General features: G+C 42.4%; 1 protein-coding gene across 6 annotated transcripts in view; it reads left to right on the top strand.

Annotated features, from left to right (window-relative positions):
- RHOBTB1 (Rho related BTB domain containing 1) overlaps window positions 1-15,908 on the top strand; it is a 55,984-nt gene that overhangs the window by 14,442 nt on the left and 25,634 nt on the right. For 2 of the 6 annotated variants that reach the window (XM_030453374.1, XM_030453369.1), the window contains exon 1: window positions 2,099-2,203. The exons of the other annotated variants lie outside the window; for them this stretch is intronic. The gene's annotated coding sequence lies outside the window, so the exon portion shown is untranslated. Of the gene's footprint in view, window positions 1-2,098; window positions 2,204-15,908 lie in introns of those variants that run through there. 6 annotated transcript variants of the gene reach the window in all.

Below are 15,908 nucleotides of genomic sequence, written 5' to 3'. Positions count from 1 at the left end.
CCAGCCACTTCTCAAGGTGTGTCACCCAAGTTTATGGCCAAAACTCTACTGTTTGTAAGTTTGGAAAAACGTAAATACAGTTCAATAGGATTATGTGTCAAAGAGCAGAGGGATTCTAGACATCCTGGGTTTTTATTTTATACTTTACTGTAAAAGTTACAATCCTAATTATATAAGAAGTTGCATGTTTGTGGTAGGAAAGCACCGAATGGCAAAAGTAGCTGTAGATGGTCATTAAAATGGAAACTACAGAGTAGCCTTTAGGTGTGTTCACAGCTGTGTTCACAGCTGCAGAAGCCTTTAGGCTTTGGGTACCCCTTGATGAAATAGGTAAAAGAGGAAGAAACTCAAGACCTTTTCTTTATCCCCATCAAAAGCAAAGACCTGTTTTTCTTTTAACCACCTGGATAATCTTTGCCATTGCTGTAGTCTGCTAACTATATTGTATGCACTAAAAATAACACTTTCTCCCTTCTTGCTGCCCTTTTATTCCTTCAGAAAATCTCTGTAATAAGCTTGCAAGCAGATATAGAGGGCTTCTTATATTATAGTACAATATTTCCTGAGTCAGTATCAGAGCAAATAATGCTGCTTTGTATGAATTTCTCTGACATGATGCTAACTTAGCTGTTATGACAGTAACACTCCGTGTGTAGCAGTTTTCTAGGTGTGTTTAATAGAGACATAGAGTGTCTTCATCATTTATCTTCAGAAAATAATCATTTAGACAGGAAAACAAATATAGTAATTAGAAATTAAGATTTGCCATAATGAAACAGTCCAGTAAAATTAATACTCTTTTTAGGGCATTAGGTCGTAGCATTATAGGATTTGACATTTATTTACTTTTTGTTGACTGCATTATCAGTTTGATATTTCTTTGATTGTAAGCAGATACACAAGTGAGAGTTATTTTAGTTTCTGATGCATTTGTCTTGTTCATTCAAAGACTGTGCAATGCTAGGAATGTAACATCTTTCTGTGATATCTGTAGTGATGCACATTGTTCTTCTGTACCTAATAGCCTCCTGTGATATAAAGCTGCAAACTGTAATTTTTCCTGACATAGATGTACTCAATTGAAAATTGTCACAGTCTGACCTGGTTAATGGGAGTTTGGCTTCTGGGTATTTGAAAAATGTATTTGACTACAACTGAATGAATCTGGATGCTGTTAACCTGTTATTGGTATTGTTGGCTGCTATTGGACATAGGACTTTAGAACCAACTCTATGTTTTTAGAAAAATTACTATTGTTGTTATAAGACTCTGCAATGTGTGAGTCAAGGTTGCTCTAAGAGAGTATTTGCCTTTCAGCAAGCTACAACTGCATCAAATAAGTTTGCTTACCCACACCAGTTGTGCCCATGCCCCTCACTGCATTAAAAGGTTACTTGAATTTGTTGTTGACATCAAGTGGTAAACACAACAGGGGAAGAGTGATGTTTTAGCAGGGAGCCTGGGCTAAATCGTGAGTGCTTGCTTTAGCTACCGACAGGGCCTTGAGCCACTTGCACTGGCCATAAAACTCGACTGTCAACTTAAGGGGGTTTGCGCTTTAATTGTGTGCACCCTTCTAAATGAAGGGTTCCGGTGTTAGTTAAAATGGAGAGAGGGAGTTTCAAAACACAGCAGCGCCTGCAGTAAGAAACTGTGCAGCCAGGTGAGGGGACCATCCAGGGAGGCCTTCAGGACCTATGCGTTCTTTATGCATTTAGATATTTAAAGACGTATGTAGAGATATGTGTGTGTGCAGTCGTTAATTTTTGGCTAGTTTCGTCAAAAGAGCCTCCAGTGCGCTGGTGCCGGGTCTGGGGGTTCTGGCGGGCGGAGGCTGCGGGCGCGGTTCTCGCCACCGCCCCTTTACGCGCGGCCGCCGTTTCATGAATGAAATCCAATCGCCGGGCTATAAATAGCCCGCGGGGCTGCAGACGTCACTGTGCGCGCGGCTGCCGCCGCACGAGTTACTGCCGCGGGGCGGGGCGGGCCGGGCCGCACCGGACCGGGACCGGGGCCGGCAGAGCAACGCTGGCGGCATGCGGCCGCCCTGCCGCGCCGGGCTGGCTCCTGGCGCTGCCCCGCCGCCCTGAGGAGCCCCGGGAAGGGGACGCGGCGGCCGCCGCCACCCCAATCCTGTCCCGCCGGGGCCGGGGAGCCACCCCCGCTGCCTGCACCCCGGCTGCCGGTCATCCCGCCCTCCCGGGTAGGTCCCGCGTCGCCCGGGCGTGATCGTGCTCCGACCTGCCGGCTGCGTGTGCGGGGCAGGGTCGGGCTGGCAGCCAGCGTCTCCCTGGGCTCGGGTGGCGGTGCCCTGTGCGTCCCGTCTCCCGCAGGTGCGCTCCCGCCTCGTCAGGAGAGAGGAGGAGGAGGAGGCATCCTCCCCTCCCCCGAGGACAGAGAAGGCCGAGTCCTTGATGAAGCAGATCTGGCAGGCTTCCTCTTCCAGCGAGGCCACAGGGTGCAAGGAAAAAAAATAGGAAGGGTACGAAGTGTACAGGACGTAGAAGCCTCCTGGCGCTTGGGACCTCTGAGTGTCATTTACTAAAAACCTGAAGGATTTCTGTTCTTTGCCCCGTCCCCTTTATTTCTCCCCGCTGTGTCTGTGGAGTGTGTTGTGGGTTGCTGGTGACAACACCAGGAGGCTGCTGTGGGGTCTCGTAGGACAGAGCTTATCAGATGTCTTTGTCGGGACCTGTTCTGGGGCCACAGAAAGAGGGTGTGGAGACAAACAGTAGTAGATTTTAATTGGTTAAGTCAACGTTTAGTGAGTATTGTGGCATCCAGCAATGAGAGCAATGAGAAATCGGTCACTGGACAGACTGGTGCAGACTAATCAGAGAGCTCCAAGTTGCTTTTTATTGGTCAAGGCACTATTTAGCCTTCTGAAGGAAGCAATATACTTATTTTGAAAAGGATAATAATAAAAGAAAGCCCTTGTAACTCTGCATATGGTCACAGCAAGAGCAAGGAAGTGATGCCAGAATATTCTCAATGACTTTGTTCATCCTCAGTTTGTGTACTATTTCAGGACATGCAGCTGACTCAAAGCCAAATGTTCAGCTTGAGCTGTAACAGAAGCTGAGGTGGGAATTACTTTGTTCAGTATGCTCAAGGGGAGTTCTTAAGCTACCAGTCTTTCTATGCAAAAATAAAGCATGAGGGAAAAAAATACACATATATCTATGTATTTTCAGTTCATGGAAACGGAACAGTCTAGTTCCTTTTCAATACTTTTGCCCTGACTTCCCCCCTTAGGTTGTACTTCTCTTTTATGTATACACTGGGTTTGCCTTATTCTATGTCTCTGGTACACAACGTATCTATACATTATTAGCAGAAAAAAAAAATGGTGAGTTCCTATTTTTTGTCATTTTTGCCAAGGTTCTTTCTCTAAGTGGCATAGTACTCAAAAGCATTAAAATTTGGAACAGGCTTGTATATGTACAAGTCTTTTTATCCAAGAAGAAATAAACACCAATTTTAGCTTGTGGAGAGCTTTCTAAAATTTCTGCCTTTTTAAAACTCCAGGCCTCATAAATACTTTAGAGCATTAGGCTGAGAGGAAGAGCTGATGAGCTGACCAGTAAATCCCTGTGTTTGTTTCTTTGCTAATACATTTTATTCACTGGAAAAAAAAATGCATGTCCTTCATCCAGATGTTGCTCTGTGATGAAGGAGATAAAAAGGACAGAGAAGCCTTGAAGTAAGAGAAGCAAAGGAGCAACAGGCGTCTGCTTCTTCCCATCTGTCCTGCCAGAAGAGTTGCACAAATGTAGAATGAATTCTGTGCTCTGGATAGGGGTGTGGGGGGTGTGTTTGAGTGACTGAGCTGTCCTTGCTGGATACAGTGGACTTGGAGAGCAGCTCATAGTAAGAGTTGTCGGACTTTTGTGAATGGACCCTTGGATCACTGGTTTTCCATAGAAGAGCTCAAAACCTCCTGCTGAAGGAGTTAGTGGTGGCACAGTGTCTGAGCTAGAAGTGGTGAAGCCTGCAGTATGTGTGGTGACAGCTGGACCCTGTGTTACTAGGGGTAGGTTCATGAAATCAAATTATGGGTTCCCTTTTGTTCCTATCCACTGCCATTCGACTTTTCTCTTTTCCTCTTTTTTCCGTCTGACATGAAAGAATATGTCAATTTCTTCTTTTTGATACTCTTTTTTCTTTTCAAATGAGTCTTTGTGGCACTGGGCAGGACAAATGAACTCTACAGCTACTTACCTCCTGCACAATTCAGTTAAGGTTGCTGGATTTGCATTTGATACATAAATGCAAAACTTGACCTAAGATCTGAAAGTAGCATTTATCTGAAGTCTGCTGTTCTGAAGTATTTACTATTCTAATAAGTTTTTAGGTCTTTGAGGGGATTTTACTTGCTGTCATTATGAGGTCTCTTCTTGTGTAATTGCCTTGTAGCAATCACATGTAAGAATGAATAAAATCACATATAATGTATAATGTCGTTCAAACGTCACTGGTTAACAAACAGGAAAATGCCTGAGAAATGTCACATAAAGTTCAAGAAACAAGAGCCTGATTCTGTCTATTGGAAGGAAAACAACAGAAAGTTAACAGCTCAGTGCTAGAAGGTCACCAATGTCTCTGGGATATTTTTTATTTTGTTGTTCTAGCAAAATTTGATAAATATTTTCCACACAGAAATGTGAAAAAAAAATGGGAAAGTGCCTTATTCTGTGGTTATTGTTGGGTTTTTTCCTGCTCTTGGGAACACTGATAAGAATAATGTCCATAGCACACAGAACATACTATGTCCATATGAATGGCTAAAATAAGTAACAACCTATGCTACAGCATCAGCAGTTTAACACTGTACAAGCATTTGATTATTTTAATCACATAACAGTAAAATCAGGGATTTAATGGAGTTTATTACTATGTAACCCAGTAGTGATGAACCAGGCTTTTCTAGTGATCCTTCTCGCTTTAAATTTGTGTTTTATATTATCCCAGATACTCTTGAGTATTGCAGTCACTAAGGATTCAGCTGCAGCTTTGCTGCAGATATGTTGATCCAAATAACAAACCAGGAGCCATAGCATCTGATGCTCTATCTACTTTAGTGGCTCATGTGATGCAGTAGGAGCAGATCTGGAGGTGAAAAAGTTGGTGCTGAGGATCCAATGTCCTTTATGCTTTCTACTTTATAGTGCACAGATTTCATGGACAAAGGGTGTACTTCAGATTACTTTTCATCTGATCCCATGGACTGAATGCTTGCTAGTTAGTGATGGGTGGCACATCTTCCACATCAGGTTCATCTGGGAGGAATTCAGTTTGTGCACACTGGCTGCACCTGATGTGAACCAAAGTGTGGTAGGTGGTGGTGAATAGGATATTTATTTTAAAACTGTATTGTTTATCTGAACTAAAATGCAAATAGAGGTGCACCCTTAATCTATTCCTGCAGTGTGATCTTCTGTTGCTGGAGGACCAGTCTTAAGGACTTGGTGCTCAATGGCAATTTATGTGTGGCTGCTTTATAAAGCAGGCTGTTTTGTGATGGTTATCACCATCAGTGCGCGTTGTGTTTTCTGTTCTTAAGTTACTTGGTTGTCAGACAGTTTTATTCATGTCAACCACAGTTAATTTCAGTTTGTGATGATATGACAGATTGTGACTCACAGCAATGACAGATCTTGGTTAGTGCCTAAGTCCCCTGTGCCTGCTGTGGTCATCCTGGGCAAATGGGAAGAGCAGTAAGTGATAGCCAGGTGTATCCAGGATCCTAACAAATACATTTCTGCAAAGCTGAGGTACAAGCCTTAAATTAGTCATGTGCTGGCTACAGATTTCCCTCTTTCCAGGGATCAGTGCAGTGTGGTCACCCTTCCTAACATCTCGCTACACAGCAAGAAACAATAAACAAGGGAACCACAAGGGACTGTCCTATGTTGTGGTCTGTTCTTGAGGCAGACCCTGGAGAATTCTTAAGGTGGCACTGTTGCAGGCTCTCCCACCGTATAGAAATTGTTCATCCCAGATTCTCACGAGAGGTTCTGAGATCATAGAATCATAGAGTTTTCAGGGCTGGAAGGGACCTTTAAGATCATTTAGTTCCAACCCCCATGCCATAGGCAGGGACACCTCCCACTAGATCAGGTTGCTCAGAACCCTGTCCAGCCTGGTCTTAAAAACTTCCAGGGATGGGGCTTCCACCAGCTCTTCAACCTGAGCAACCTGTTCCAGTGTCTCACCACCCTTATGATGAACTTCTTCCTGACTTCCAATCTAAATCTACCCTTCTCTAGTTTGACTCCATTCTCCCTAGTCCTATCACTACCTGACATCCTAAAAAGTCCCTCCCCAGGTTTCTTGTGGCACCTTCAGATATTGGAAGGCTACAATAAGGTCTCCTTGGAGTCTTCTACTCTCCAGACTGAATAACCCCAACTCTCTCAGTCTGTCTTCACAGGAGAGGTGCTCCAGCTCTCTGATAATACTTTTGGCCCTTTTCTGGACACATTCCAGCACGTCCATGTCCCTCCTGTAGAAAGGGTTCCAGAACTGGATGCAATACTCCAGATGGGGTCTCATGAGAGCAGAGTAGAGGAGAAAAATCACTTCCCTCGACCTGCTGGCCATGCTTCTTGATGCAGCCAAGGATCCAGTTAACTTTCTGAGCTGCAAGTGTACACTGATGGCTCATGTTGGACTTCTCATCCACCAGCACTCCTACATCCTTTTCCTCAGGGCTGCTCTCAAGCCAGTCACTGCCCAGCCTGTGCTTGGGATTGCCTTGACTCAGATGCAGGACCTTGGAATTGATCTTGTTGAACTTCATGAGGTTGGCACGGGCCCACCTCTCCAGCCTGACAAGGTCCCTCTGGTCCCCAACTCCAACATGTCATCTGCACCACACAGCTTGGTGTCATCAGCAAACTCCCTCAGGGTGCACTCAATGCCACCATCCATGTCTGTCAGGATTTAGCAGTTTGGGCAGGCCACAAACCTAATGACAGAATTCCTCTCTATCTGTCCCCCCCACAAAGGGAAGATAAAAGGGGAATAGAGACTGGAGACCTTCAGTTGGAAACTGAAAACAAGTGGATACAGATTTTACTAACATGAGGGAAAGGTAATAACATATAAGGTAACAAAGAACAAAAAAATAATATGTATATATGTATATATATATACACAACCCAGTAGCATGTGGCGAGCTGGCAGGAATGAACAGCAACATGGTCAGCAGGAGGTGAGAGGAAAAAAAGGGAGGAGCTGCTGGCTTTCTGATCTTTTATAGAGTATGTCAGAAAATGGGAGGGAATAGAGCCCCCCCCTTGTGTTCCGCCACTGTCAGAGTCTGAAAAGCCCTCCTTATTTATTTCCTCCTGTTCAAATAGTGACATTCCACCCCTTATTCCATTCCATTTCTCTCCATACTCATTCACCTGGAGATGCCCTGTCTTTAAACAAGATTTTGTTAAGTCCAGGCTGCAGATCCTCATCATGGCAGTTTCTCAAAGCAAGACAGATGGTACAGGGTCTGTCAGGGTTCATGCCCTCATGTGCTGCAAACTCTTCCTGAGACTCTTGGGCACCACTGCATTATTGTGGGGGAAAAAAAAACTTAATACAACTAATTACTGTTATATAACAATTAAAACTATAAAAAGTGAAACTAGATTCTCTTGTCTAGAGTTAGGTGATATGCAATGGACCTCCCCATCCTCCTTGCATATTCCACCAGATGTATCCCGGACTTTGAGCAGAAACAACACCACAGATGGGTTCGTCTTTGCCCAAAGCTGGATGGACCCAAACAGTTTTTCCCACCAGGTTCTTTTTGCACACAACAGAGACTTTATCCCCACCCACTTTATGTAAAAGGTCTGATTGAGCAGGACCAGCTCAACTGATAGATTGATCCCCTAGTGCTAACTGGCCAAGTGGCTTCTGCCAAATGCATATTCCAGTTTTTGAAAGTCCCACCACCTGTTGCTTTCAGGGTGGTTTTCAGCAAGCCATTGTGGCGTTCAATTTTTCCAGATGCATGATAGGGGATATGGTATATCCACTCTACACCATGCTCTTTAGCCCAGTTGTCTATGACATGGTTTTTGAAATGCATGCCATTGTCTAACTCAATCTTCTCTGGGGTGCCATGCCACCACAACACTTGCCTTTCAAGCCCAAGAACAGTATTGTGCTGCTTTTCACCTCTACTGACTTCCTACATGGCAGCAGGATCCATTGGTGAAGAGAGCAAACTTCTCATCATCTGAAAGTTCATTATATGGAGGGACTTCCTTGGCACAGTTCACTATCTCATCTGGTGGCATTCCAAAATCTTTACCCTCTTGCCAGTTTGTAGTCAATTCCATGATGCCTGGATGATCAGGGCCCCCTACTTGACCTTACTGTGTTGTCAAGGCAATCCACTTGCTCCAAGTGGCATCAGTGGCATAGCACATAGATTAGATCCTCCCCTTGAACATCTACTTGAGAACTGGCAGATGGGGTACCAGGAGGTTGCCTCAGTACCAGTCAGTTCTGAAGTGGCTCAAACCCCTTCATAAGCAGCCAATATTTCTCTTTCAGTTGGAGTGTAGTTGGCCTCTGCACATTTATACTACTGACTCCAAAACCCTAGGGGTCAGCGTTGAGTCTCATTGGGTGCTTTCAGCCAGAGGCTCCACATGGGACCATTATCACTGGCTGCTGGGGAGAGCACATTTTTCATCTCCTGTCGTGTTCAGAGAGGTCCCAGGGCCCCTGCATGGACGATCTCTCGTTTTATCTGCTCAAAGGTCCTGTTGCTGTTCAGGGCCCCATGTAAAACCATTTTTCTTTTGAGTGACATCATCAAGGGGTTTTACAGTCTGAGTGTACCAAGGAAGGTGCATGCTCCAAAATTCCACCCACCCAAGGTCTGCATCTCTTTCTTATTAGTGGGTGAAGACATGGTTGCAGTTTTGATGACCATATCCCTATGGATGTGCCGGTGCTCATCTTGTCATCTAACTCCCAGCCACTAGATCTCTCTGGCAGGTCCCTTGACCTTGCTTCTCTTTATGGCAAAACCAGCTTCTAGTAGTATGCAGATTACTTTCCTGCCTTTTTCAAAGACTTCTTCAGCTGTATTACCTTATACAACAATAGTGTCAATATATTGCAGATGGTCTGGAGCTCCACCCTTCTCCAGTGCAGTGTGGATTAGTCCATGCCAGATGGTGGGACTACACTTCCACCACTGAGGCAGTCAGTTCCAGGTGTACTGGACACCCCACCATGTGAAAGCAAACTGGGGCCTGCACTCTGCTGCTGAGTACAGTGCCCACACTGAACAGAAGGGTTTGTGTGGCAAACTGGGCCCTCTCTCTTACTTCCTTGACTCACAGTTGGATTGTAGACCCATCAGCTGGGGCCAGCAATGGATGGTCCTTGAGAGATTGGAGCAACCATCCTTCTGGAAACACTACCCCCAGTGGTATTACCTTGCAGGTCCTGTACTCTTGCATGCAGGGTAGCAATGGGTTTGCCATCCCATTTACTCATGTTTTTTCCAAGGTTACTCAGGGTCAACCACAGAGAACTCCGTGTTGAGTCCTGTCTACCCTGCCCCTCTCAGAGTCTGAAAAGCCTTCCTCTTTAGTTCATCCTGTTCAAATGGTGACAGTGTCATTGACAAAGATCTTAAACAGGGGACAAGTCCCAACACTGGTCCTTGAGGGACTCCAGTTGTCGCTGGCCTCCACCTGGACACGGACCCATTGACAACCACTCTTTGGGTATGGTCATCAAGCCACTTCTTAATCCACCAAGTGGTCCATCCATCAAACCCATGTTTTACCAGCTTGGAGACCAGGATGTCATGCGGGACAGTGTTGAAGGCTTTGCTCAGGTCCAGCTAAATGATATTGCTTGCTCTTCCCTTATCTGTTGATGTTGTGACCTTTTCTTAGAAGGCCACAAGGTTTTCCAGGAGTGATGTGCCCTTGGTGAAACTGTGTTGATTATATCCAGTCACCTCTGTTATTCTTCTGCTTCAGCAGTGCCTGCAGGAGGGTCTGCTCCATAATCTCACCGGGCACAGAGGTGAGACTGACCAGCCTATAATTCCCTGGATCTTCAGAATTTCTACAGAAATTTTTGCTGTTCCCCTTGATCTCCCTGGCTAGATTTAGTTCTGAGCTTTGGCTTTTCTAACTAGGTCTCTTGCTGCTCAGACAGCTTCCTTATATGACCCCCATTCTAGCTGTCCTTTCTTCCATTCCTTGTAGTTTCTTTTTGTGTGATAATGTGTCCAGGAGCTCCAGTTCATCCAGGCAGGTCCCCTAGCATTCTTTCCTGCCTTCCTCTTTGTTGGTACACCTTGTTCCTGGACACGGAAAAGGTGATCCTTAAATACTAAGTAGATGTCCTGGGCGCCCCTTCCCTCTAGGGCTTTGTCCCACTGTACTTTGGCCAGCAAATCACTGAAGTGATCAAAGTCTGCACACTTAAAGGCGAGGGTTGTAAGCTTGGAATACATCTTCCTAGATGCCCTGAGGATCTTAAATTAAAGTGCTTCATGATCACTGCAGGCAAGGTTGTCCCTGAGTCTCATGCTGGTCACCATCCCTTCCCTGTTGGTGAGAACAAGGTCCAGCATAACACTTTTTCTAGATGGTTAGATGTCCTTCACCTGCTGTACAGATTAATTTCTAGACAGATAATCTCATCACAAAGGATATTGCAATGTATGTCACAGGTCAAAATAGTATGTAAGCTGCTCAATGTATTACAGCTTGTTGATTTCTGCCCTTCAGGTCTTCCAGAACTTGTCAGAAAATTTACTTAGTTCAAGTCTAATGCTGAGCTTTGCATTTTGAACTCTATTTGGTCTGATTGACTGTGATTGCGTATAACACAAGGAACAGGCTGCATATTGTGGGCTGCATATTTTCAGGAGGTTGAAGAGAATCAGTTATTGCACCTAAAACTGGTGATTTCCATGCTCAGGTACTGAGCTTCAGGGAAGCTCAATGTTTTATACAGTAATGTGGGAATAATTGTATTTTGCTAGTTTCTCTGATTTTGGTTGTCCAAAGAAGTGCTCATTCTTACTGCTCATCCATACTTACAGATGTTGTGTCATCACAGAGATTGGTCAGGTTTGAGAAAGGGTCCCTGTAACTACCCTTTAGAAATGAACAAAGCTGGAGTCGAGCACCCTGAGAAAGAGTTAACTTCTGATATTATAAGTCATGAATTATTTTTCTCTGTCTCTACACTTTCTACAAAGAGGTCATTGTTATTTGACTGAGAAGTTTTTGGTTAAATAGATATTCCTGTTCTGTCTTCAAATTTACATCTTCCTTAGAGGCTTATCCTTTCACTTTTCTGTTTGGCCATGATAATTTTTTAACTCCCTTCTTTAATCTGGAGGTACAGAGATGGGATTATGGCCACTGAATAGAGGCTTCTGAGAACTTCTTTCTTCCAGCAGGTAATACACAGTAAGGGTAGCATCCAGGGTTTTCGGATTCTTGTTGGCCAAAAGCTGTCTGAAAAGCTGGTTCAGGCAAGCCAAGCGGAGTCTGTCTTGATGACAGCCGAAATACTTATCTTCTCCAACTGGATCAAGTTCTGTCACCATTCAGAGTGATTTATTTCTTTGTTGCTACTGTCCTTTAGCCAAAACGTCACAACTATCCCAGAACAACTAAAATTTAGAACCAGGCACTCCCGCTGACCTGCGCTCTCCTTTTGTGAGCAGCAGCAGCTACAATTACCTCATGTATCACCTCGCCTGTGAAGCATCATTTGAGTCAGCTGCCCTTCTCTTCCTAGTCATGGTAGATGTGAGGGTCTCATGTTTCAGATTAAGTTTACTTTAGAATATAGGAGGTTTTCTCCATTTCCAAGCACTGGCTCTATTTGTTGTTATCTTCTGACGATGGACCATGTAGGGCAAGTAGCTGGTAAATTCCAGAGTTAGTATTTCATTTCTTCTTCTCATGTCAGTCTCTTCTGTTTCAGTCTTTCCATGTAAACTGCCAGACTGTTAAGTAATGGCAGCAGGGCAATGCTTCTTCATCCTGGAAAGAAATCCAGCTTGATGTACATCATGCCCATCCTTGTCCCCTGGTGACCTAGTGATCGGATCCCATCTTGAGTCTTATTACGCTTTGTCACCATCTGGTTCTTTGATGCTGACAAGGAATTGGTTTTGTTTTTAAAGCAATCTCCTCATTGTCCCTCTTGCAATTTAATAAAATCCTAACATTAATTTATACCTCGTGAAAAATGTTTTGTGATGGTATTTCAGCACTGTTATAGTTTCTGTTACTTGATACTAGATTGTGATTTATTTCACAAATATACTTGGTGGGGCCATAAATTCAGTGATTAAGATGAGCCAAACCAACCACAAAACTTTTGGCCCTTATCTTTTCCCCAAATCAGAGCTGCCTGTGAGTTCTGTGCTCTCATACAAAAAAACCAGTAAGTCCCCCTGCTTTTTCCCTTATGTATTAATCCTGCAAGATTCTGAAACAACACCTGGCAGGTTGTATATTGAGAATGAACATTTCACATGCTTGCTTTGGTTCAGGTGTTCTTTGCTTCTTGCCAGCATCCTTGTGCCTTGGGATTCTGCAAGGTAATGTACTGACTTCAGTGCTTGAAGACCTTGGCATTTTGCATCTCTTTTTTCAGTTTCCATAGTTGCAAGCAGTAATTTAGTAAGTTGGGGATGGAGGTAATCATTGCTTAGTCTTATACCTTTTTTTGATGCTCCTTTTGATACATTATTGCATAATGGCTCTCTGAAAGTCACTCCAAAACGATTCTCTAAAATACATCTCCAGAACAGACTGACATGTGGAGTACCAACAAATGCACTGTTATATATTTTCAGGAGACTATTTCAGAGATAAGCCTTGATGTTTTACCACCTTGTTGATGACCTGAATTTTTCATGTAATTACCACTCACACCGTTCATAGTAACCTGCTACAGATTTTGGTGTTTCTTTCCATTAGATTCCTTTAATAATTGGGATGTTGTAATGGTGACCTATTTGTTTGAAGAGCTTCCTAGTTTGCATATTTGGTCAGTGTACTTGGAAGAGGTTGGAATTATCTTCTTTTCCCATGGAAAAACTGAAAAATACTTTACTGAGCAGTCAAGGTTCTTACCTGTCACTCTGAACCTTCAGCTGAAGAGTTTGCTCTTAATGCAGGAGCTAAGTAACCTGAGTAACATGCTTGCTTGTTTTCATGCTAAGAGGTGCTATCTCAGTCATACTGGGGTGTTTAAGTACTGAGCTAAGAAGTAAATGCCTACAGAATCACTCCATAATCACTGATTAACGTAGACACTCTTAGTGATTTGCATGTGGTGTTTTTCTGAGAAGAAAAGGATTGATAATTAGTTGATGCTTTTTGAAAAAAATATCTTGAGCAAGCTTTGTAAACACTAATGTACAAAGTGATGGCTTTAAATACCTAGAAACTGCAAAATGTGCAGTTAGCTGCACAGGCAGTGAGATCCATAGATGTGGATTCCTGATCCGGCAAAGGGAGAACACTGTTTGGATATTCATCCTCTTTCTTTCCAGCAGATAAAAATGCTATTATAGCTTTAAAATGTGTTAAACTACATTCTTAAAACAAGGTAAGATCATAGTTAGGATCTGGTTATCTTTCATAGCTAAATATATCTACGTTAGTACGTAGAGAGATTGTGTACATCTATTGTGTTTAATCTGTGTACCACTGGACTAGATAATCAAGTGATACACTTCATCGACAGATCTTCTGGAAAATTTCTCTAGAAGTGCAGTGTTTCATTACTGAGGGTGACTTGCAAAAGGGATCTGCATGCTATGGCAACCACAACTGGTTTTAGTGATAATAATAACAACTCATTCAGCAATGAGGAAAAATTAAACACAAAACCAACCACTCTACAGCAATTTGAAGTGAAGCTAGAGAAAGAAATCAGTCACTGTAACTACCTGCAAGCCATGGCTCAGAACAGTAATCTTGTACTTCTTTGGAAAAAAAAATCAGCTTAATTCAGAATAGTTCACTGCTAATACAGTGAATTCATTAAATGGCTTTATCTTAGATCATGAGTCTGATCACATCTACTGCTTTTTGGCTGCCTCTGTCTTCTCGTCATCTGCAAACAATCACAGGTGACAATGTAAAAATAGAAACATCCTAAGAGATTTTTGAGATCCTGTGTTATTCTTGTATTTTTTTTTTTATTTCCATCCATCTGTTTATCTTTCTTTAGAACTGTATTAAGCAACAGAATCTTTCACCTTTTTTGGTTTTGGTTGTGGGGTTTTGTTTTGTTTTTTGTTTGTTTTTTGTTAGGGGGGACATGACACCAACCATAGTAAGTAAGATATTTTCCCTGGTAGGTTTCTCACTGCTCCTCATTTTATGCCCTATCTTTCTCTCTCTTTTTTTTTTTTGCAGTGTCCTCTCTGAGACTGCTCACACTTCCAGTAACCTTCCTCTTTCTTTATCCAATTTTGTTTTGTAGCTAAACTAAACTATTGCAGGTTGTAGGTTTGTTCAAGCAAGTATTTCATTGGTTTTAGAATTTTATGCTGTTTGTTTTCTGTTTTTTGCGTTTTTCTTGGTGCTGTTGGGATTTTTATTTTTTTTAAATTAAGGTTTATATACACTGGTTTGCTTTTGTCTGACGAGTTTTGTTGCAGTACCATTTGGTCTTCCCAGATGTTACCAGTCTTTCAAGCTCAAATCTGGATATTATTTTTAAGTTTTGTAAATACGTGTTTAGCATTTTAAATCACTGTGGTTGTATAATAGGTTTAGCACAAGCTTAACCTAGAGGCTACCATGGCTGTATTTTTAAGATCTTGTACGTATTCCTGGCTTTAATCATTCTATTAGCCAGACTGCTTCTGGTTACATTTATAACTATTTAATCCACATATTTTGCTAATTGTTAATTCTGTAATTCATTACTATCATCTGTTTTTACTTGAGGTGTCTAAATATCTGTCCAGGGTTTTGTCTGTTAGTCTCTTCAGCAGCTATTTCTGTTTTAATCCCCTTCTGAAAACTAGTGAACCATATTAAAATGATTTGCATTATTAGTACATAGGTACTCTCTATATACTGGAGTAGATTTAAGAACTTTTCTTCACATAGCCACAAAGGTCTGGTTTTTTATTTCCAGTTTATTTTAATCTCTGTCCTGGTAGTATTGAGTCATGCCAAAAATATCTTCATTAGACTGCCTCTGATCTAAAACAGAGCAATTGGGCATGCTGTGTGTGAGTTCTGTGATAACTTTCTTGAAGTTAGTAAGCATATTGGAAAATCAAATTAAGAATTTAAAATTTTTGCTTTCGTGTGTTCCATTTCTAGGATTCTCAGATAATTACATTGATTTTTCTAGTTACTTGTATTTAGATTTGCCTATTAATTTTAAACTCTCTTTGTTATCCTCTTGGAATTTTTTTTATTTTTCCAGGCTGTGTAGCTAGTATATATTTTGTGACTGGCTGAGGTGCATTTTTGCAGACTTGCCATTTAAGAACTTCTGAAGAATTTTAATCCCAGATATGTTATACAAAACCTCAGCTAATCTTTGTGGCAATGTTTTATGGAATATTTGTTTGGAAGAAAAATTGATTTGGCATCTCTCTGCTTAATAGTTTAAAACCATCTAGACACACTGGCTAGCCATGCTTCTTCATTTTGTTTTCCAGTCTTGTAAACATTTCCACATTCCATCTGTGATGTCTAGTCCATGCATGAATAAAATATGAAGTAATTTAATACTATGTATTGTGTCAAGGGGTTGCTGTTTATTCTCAGTCTGGAAACTGAACTTTTTTAGATCAGATACTGAAACTTCTTTGGTTTTTGCTGCTCATTCAGGGCCTTGTCAATGAGGCCACACTGTACAAACAT

This window comes from Calypte anna, chromosome 6 (assembly GCF_003957555.1).
Source record: "Calypte anna isolate BGI_N300 chromosome 6, bCalAnn1_v1.p, whole genome shotgun sequence".
NCBI lineage: Eukaryota > Metazoa > Chordata > Aves > Apodiformes > Trochilidae > Calypte > Calypte anna.
The sequence above is the reverse complement of the archived record's forward strand: the minus strand, read 5'-3'. Positions and strand labels throughout refer to the sequence as shown.